Source organism: Zingiber officinale, chromosome 3A, assembly GCF_018446385.1.
Source record: "Zingiber officinale cultivar Zhangliang chromosome 3A, Zo_v1.1, whole genome shotgun sequence".
In the NCBI taxonomy this organism is placed as follows: domain Eukaryota; kingdom Viridiplantae; phylum Streptophyta; class Magnoliopsida; order Zingiberales; family Zingiberaceae; genus Zingiber; species Zingiber officinale.
Genome location: NC_055990.1, coordinates 34,443,227 through 34,450,678, shown reverse-complemented (window position 1 = coordinate 34,450,678; position 7,452 = coordinate 34,443,227). Strand labels below are relative to the sequence as shown.

Here is a 7,452-nt window from a genome sequence, read left to right as displayed (position 1 = left end):
AATCCAATAAATATGTAGACAACCTTTACTATAGCTTTTCAATAAAAATACCACTCATGATATATAATAAAATCTAAGTATTGCTACAATAAAGATTATCACTAACAAAAAGTTCTACCACATATGAATATAAAAATAGCACAAATGTCAAAGTATTTTTTTTTCTTTACTGTGTTTTTCTTTATTTGTTTTTTTTGTTTTTTTTCGTTTATATTTTTTTTCTTTTTTTCTTTTTTCACTTTTTTTCAACACATTGTGCATCACTATACAACATCATCAATAGCTAAAAAAAAAATAGCATGGTTTACCTATGGTGATCAAGCATGGTTCACCTATGCTTCTCCTAAATTTCACTAAGCTATTTCTCTCCTCCCACACTTAAATTTTTGTCCGTCTCGGACAAAACACTCATCATGTAACATCCAAAAATATCCACATCCCAAGAGAGTAAGAGAGTGAAATAAATGGAAATAAATGAAGAGAGAAAAGAATGATATGATAAATGATATAGATTTTATTCAAGAAACATGTGATAACAAAAGGAATGAATAAAAGAAAGTGAGATATCCTTCATAAAAATCATGTAAACCTATGATAATGTGGTCTTGAAAGAATTAAGCAAGTTCTAGAGTAGCATTAACCACAAGTGCATCACACATCAATAGGAATAATAGACTCAAAAATATCCTCACTAGATATATCAAAAATTATTATCTCAATCTACCAACATGAAATCCATCATCAAGTTGTGATCACATGCAATCTAAGAATCCAATCATGACAATAAATCATCAAATTCGACAATCAAATTTAACTAACTTTCACAATTTCTAAGATGATAAAAAGAACGCATAGGAAATTTATTATGAAAACTGACAAGATAAACTAAAAATGAACTACCAAGTAAAAGCAAACCAAGCAAACGAAGCAAACAAAGTAAAGAAATATATACAAGCAGAAAGAAAAAGAAAAAGAAAAAGAAAAAGTAAGATGGAACAGATTCCCCTGAAATTTTGGTGGTCGGAGTCGATTCAATTCCAGAAGCCATTTTGGAAGTGGGATGAATGTAGTTGAAGTGAGGACTGCTCCCTCCACCATCGTTTCCTCCATAAAAATTTTCTCCGGTGGCCGAAGATGGTTCAGTTGGAGTGTCCACTCCAGAAGCTTCATTATTGCATAAAGTGTTAGGGGTTTCTTCAAGTAATATAATGCATCCTTGCGTGAATGACTGCAAATGAAATATCTGTAGAAATTTTGTGCACTAAAAAGAAAAGGATGCATTTCCTGCACACATGCTGAGTAAGATGAACCAGAAATAATATCAAAAGTAACAAAGCATGAATCAAAAGATAAGTCACATCCACTACAATAAAAATGAATTACCTCCATGGAATTTCCTAAAGATTCAGAAGAAATATTATCTTTACCATATTCAAAGGTACCTGGAGGGTCTAGAACATTGAATGTGGCATCATCTAGATCAGGTAAAGTATCTGGCTCTAGATCAGGTATAATTAATGGAAGTGATTCTTGAGTTACCCCTATACTTCCATCGTCACTAAGCAAAATAACAGGCTCCACTGGCTCAAATGGTGGTAGAATAGTCATTGGAAGTGATTCTTGGGTCTCCCCTACACTTCCATCATTATCAATAACACCTGCAACATCAAGACTGTATGAAACAACAATATCATCAACAACAATAATATCAGAATCAACTACAACATCATGATACAAAAAACTAGAAGAGTCATGTAGAGTAGCAGAATAAAAGTCAGGAATATCACAAACTCTACAATCCATCTCCTCAGGAATTGACGCAATAGGTTTATCTGAATGCAACTGTATCTGTGTCGATGAATGTGTTCTTCGCTTGAATTGAGTTTCTTGATGTTGACAAAATTATTGTGAGTGCTCCCTAAAATCCTGCTCAGGCTGATGGTGCTGAAAGTAAGACTGATAATGTTGGGACCACTCAGAATTCCCTTGTTGTGTGTTCTCATACCCGAATGCTGCAACGAAATTATACCTGCCCTACTGATGAGTCTGATAATACTGAGGATTAAGCTGCTGATACTGGGTTCTGGTTGGGAATATACTGGCAAAGGAATGAACATCTTCGGTAATCATCAGTCTAGTCTCATACTGCTGATAATTTGCAGTTATAATCTCGATAAGTCCTTTGACCTGAGTAGATGTCTTGTTAACTAGAGCCCCTCCGCTAGCTGCTGTTGGGGTTGCAAGGTTGCAAACATAGTCCCATATTAAAAACACATGGAAAATATCATGAGTTTATAAGAGAAAGATATCTCCATTGGCATGAGGCCTTTTGGGTAGAGCCCAAGAACAAAACCATGAGGGCTTAGGCCCAAAGTGGACAATATCATGTCATTGTGGAGATATCTAAATTCTTTTCGATCCTACAATTGGTATCAGAGCCCGGACTGCCAGAAGGTTTAACCGCCGACTTTGCACAAGAGCTATGGTCTGATTGAACCATGTGAGTACAATATTGACCTCGAACAAAGAAAGTGGGGGCTCCTATGTTCGGATCAAGAGGATCAGACACCAAGCAAGAAGTCCTAGTTGCGGCTAGGCAAGGAATTTCTAGTAGGTCGGGTGGACCGAGGGGCAGGAAGTCCTAGTTGCGGCTAGGCAAGGAAGTCCTAGTAGGTCGGGTAGACCGAGGGGCAGGAAGTCCTAGTAGGTTGGGTAGACCGAGAGGCAGGAAGACCTGGTTGGTCAAGGATCGGACGTGGGAAGCCCATGGTCCTTTGTTTGAGGGGGGGATTGTTGGGGTTGCAAGGTTGCAAACATAGTCCCATATTGAAAACACATGGAAAAGATCATGAGTTTATAAGAGAAAGATATCTCCATTGGCATGAGGCCTTTTGGGTAGAGCCCAAGAGCAAAACCATGAGGGCTTAGGCCCAAAGTGGACAATATCATGTCATTGTGGAGATATCTAAATTCTTTTCGATCCTACAGCTGCATCAACCATACTCATGTCCATGGGAAGCAATCCCTCATAGAAGTACATAATCAGTAGTTGATCGCTTATCTGGTGCTGAGGGCAACTAGCAACAAGCCTTTTAAATCTATCCCAATATTCTTGAAACGATTCTTCTGTAAATTGTTGAATTCCACAAATACTCCTCTGAATAGTTGTGATCCTAGAAGTAGGAAAGAACCTCGCCAGAAATAATTTCTTCATCTCTATCCAGCTGGTGATAGAGTTGGGTGGGAGACAATACAACCAATCTTTTGCTGAATTTGCTACTGAAAATGGAAATGCTCTAAGTCTAACATCTTCTCCTGATATGCCAAGTGGGTTCCATGAAGAACAAACGATCTCCAAATCATGCAGATGTCTGTTAGGATCTTCACCAGAAAGTCCATGAAACTTCGATAATAAATGAACAATAGTCCATAACTCGAAGTCTGCCTCTAAATCAGAATACCGGATGCAGAATGAATCAACTGACAAATCTGGTGCCCAAAGCTCTCTGAGAGTCTTTTCAGTGTTCTTCTCCATGTTGCTCATCAAGTCTGAGATCCTGAACACACTAAAACTCTAAAATTGCAGATAACATAAAGATTTTTTAGTCTTACTTGAAACACTCATGCAAATAATATCAAAAGACATAGGAAAATATACAAGATAACACACATGCATACAAGAGATAAAATAATTAAGCCCTATCAATGTTTTTAATTTTTTTTACAACCACTAAAGAAATAGAAATAAGAGAAAATAAAATCGAAAAAAATGAAATGCAAAATATAGAAAAACTGAAATGGTGGTCTAAATGATGAAATTGAACAAAATAGGTCTTTATTCACGACATACTATAGTATTACTCCTCTCACTCCTTTCCTTCAACCTGCAAAGTTCCAGAGCAAAAGGATATACTAACAGTTAAGTCTAAAGAAAAATAAAATAATAAAGTAGAAAAGCAAGAACAAGATAAAGATAGAACTATATACAATCTAAAAACAAATAAACATCACTAGTGTCCTCAGCAACGGCTCCAAATTGATTATTGCCGAATTTGTTGTGAATTGGGCATCAAACAATGAAGTACCAAACCCCTCCTACGCTAATGTAGCATAGAAATGACTCAGGTCATCCACCAATGAAAGCAACGATAGGATGATAATCTAGGATCATATGTTATTTCTATTTTTGGGATTTTTGATATAGAATTGGGGGTTTTGGGTTTTGATTCTAAATCCTACGAATGAAAAGCAGAACAAGAAAGAAACTAAACTAATGCTGGAATGAAATCTAACTAGGTGCGAATAATTAATCCACAACACATTGTCACTCTACGCTATGGGTTAATTATCAACACGATTAATCTAGGAAATGAAATGACAAAGCATTAAATGAAACCTAATCTAATAAATGAAAGACCATGCGAGTAATAAAGCTAAGCCTAACCTAACTACAATTGCTGAAAATAAAAGACAACATAAGTAAAGCATAAAACGAAACTAGCATGTAACGAAACCTAAAGCATGTAACAAAACTTAAGCTAATCTATCCTAATTGCATTAAATCAAAACTAGAACTTAACGAAATTGAACGAACAAGACAAAGCAAGAATTAACTGAACTAAAATGCATCAAAATAAACCTAACTATTGGTTGACGTATATGATAGAACACGTTATAAAACTAATTAAGCAAAGTACGTGCAATTTAAACATGAAAAATCAAATTAATACAAGCATTCAACCACAAAACATCAGCACCAGTAAACATAAGCAATAAACATGAAATAAACTAAGAATTTCAACCACATTCCACACAACTTCTTCAATACCAATGACTACTCTCGCCGTCACACGAGGGCCCAACTTTAGAACCGCCAAAACCAGTGGACAGGAGCTCACTGCCGGTTGCTGCAAACTTTGACAACGGTGAGGATGAGATGAATCTTCAACCGAAGAACCCCTTCGCTGGAAGTCGGCCGGACTGTGATGGACTACCAGACCTCCTCTGCCACTTCCGCTTGAACCCCAGTAGGTAGAGTCTTGGAAAAGTGCCGGAAGGTGAAGGATCTCATCGGAGAACCCCTCCGGCGAGGTGGATGACCGGAATCGCTGCTGAAGCTAAATGCCACCTTGAAGAGTGCTGCTGCCGCTTGCCATTTGAAATCAAGAAGAAGAAGGGTGGGATGTGGAGGTCCGGCCGGCGATAGTAAAGGTAAGGGAAGAAGCAGGGCCGCCGACCGGAGAGAAGAGGAAGAAAGGAGAGGGGAGGTGTGGTGGGGAGAAGGCTTCGTGTGCCCTAGCCTTGTCGCGAGGAAGAAAGTTGCGAGCCGAGAAGAGAGTCGAACAGAGAGATCACCACTGTGCCGTGCGAAGACATCTTCATCTTCTTTGAAGTTCTTTCAGGTGGTCGAAGACGGTTCAATCTGAGCTTCTAAATATAGGCCCCATGAAAATCTGCACACCCAAAAGAAAAACGTACCTCTCCTAAGCATGTTATATTGGATAGAACTAGAACCGTATTACTATGAACTGAATATGTATCAAAAATTGAATCACATCCAACAAAATCAATTATAGGTACCTCTATAAAATTTTCCAAAAGATCACTAGAGATACTAACCTTGCTTTACCGAGAGATACCTGAAAGTTCTAAAAATGTGGATGTGACCTCTTTTGAATTAAATGATGGCTCTAGCTCTGGCTCAGGTGGTGGTGCAAGTAAAGATGGTGATTCTTAGGACTCTACCTCTATTGCACAAGTCCCTACACATTGGCTCACAACATGTTCAATCCTTGCAACTCTCATCATCTCAGAAGGTTGTGTGGGTAAAGGAGGTGATTCTTGAGATGCTGCTTCTAAAACACAGCTCCCTACACTTCCTTTCATAACATCATCATCAACATAAGTATTAAAAAATAAGTCAACACCAATATCCTCAGTGGGGGAATCATCTATAAGAGGATCACTAACTTTATTTACAGTTTTAAGTTGATCTACCACATCACATTCATCGTCTGAAAATTTAATTTCATTATAACACTCTATAAACCCAGAAGGTAAATCTAAAAACTTGTTATCCACTGCATTATTATCACAATCCTCATCTGAAGAGTCTTCATCTTCATATGCATCCAGAAATCTACACTCAACCATATTAGTGTCACAGAATTTTCCAAAGTCTTCATTGTCATTGACCCATACTAGCCTTTGTGGAAAAGGAACCTTTAGTGAAGGTCTTGGGAAAGGTACTTCCTTTCTCCCATATTCCCTTTGAGCTTGCGGAGGAGGTCCAGCTTGCTTATCTAGTGTTGGTGTCATCAACTGTTGAGGAAAAGGTACTTCTGGCCTTTGGGAACTTCTTGGAGTAATGGAATTGAGTTCTTGAGGTCTTCTATTATTCTTCTCCTTAATCCTATACAAATCTTTGTTCAGAAGTTCTTCATGATTATTGCAACTTCTCAACCTAATATCATTATCATTTACACTAGATCTTGCCTATGTAGGAGGAAGGTCTTCCTTGAACCATTTTAAAACTATGCTATTAATCTTTTCCTACAAATGTTTGAACTCCTCATTCTGTGACTTGTGAATTTCAACATTCTTGGGTGGTTGAACTGCATTGTGTTTGACAGGCTCTCTTTTATATATAACTTGTACTTCTTGAATTTTTGAGGGAGATTCCATCCAACTTTTGCTTGACCATTCATGGAGGTTCAATGCTACTTGATCGATCAATGTATGTGCTTCGTCAACACTCTTGTCCATAAAAGAACCTCCAGCTGATGAATCTAACAAACACTTATCTAAGAAAAAAAAATTCCCCTATAGAATACGTGCAGGGTCAGCCATTTTTTCAAACCATGATGAGGGCACTGTCTTTGTAGACTCTTGAATCTGTCTCATGCTTCAAATAATGATTCTCCATGTAAAATCTGTGATGCAATTCCTCATATAAATTGTTCCACTTGGAGGGAAAAAATGATTCAGAAAATGCTTTTCCAATTGTTCCCAACTTATGATGCTTCGAGGATGGAGAGAATATAACCAAGTCCTTGCTTTATCCTTGATACTGAAAGAAAAGGCCATCAATCGAACTGCATCTGCTAACACTCCTTCATAGTTCACCATATCACAAAGCTCTAGAAATGTCTCAAGGTGCAGATAAGGACTTTCTGATACTTCTCCTCCAAATTTGTGACCTTGTATCATAAAAATTAACTCTGGTTCTAGTTGAAAATTCTCTGCTTTGATGTGAGGCTGCACAATGGGAGATAAAAATCTTGTAGAAATGGGCGCAGAAAAATCTCTTAAGGCCTTGCTTGATATGTTAGTGCTAATGGTATCTAAAAAAAAATTATGAGAAAAGAACAAAAATGAAAAATTAAAGATAAAAATAAAATGCTATATGGAAAGCAAGAAACAAAATGCAGAATTTAAATTGCTAGAAAAATA

At 37.4% G+C, this 7,452-nt stretch overlaps 1 pseudogene; it reads left to right on the top strand.

The window, feature by feature from the left end:
- Positions 1 to 6,855: 6,855 nt before the first annotated feature.
- LOC122054476 lies at positions 6,856 to 6,953 on the top strand (annotated as a pseudogene).
- Positions 6,954 to 7,452: the final 499 nt, after the last annotated feature.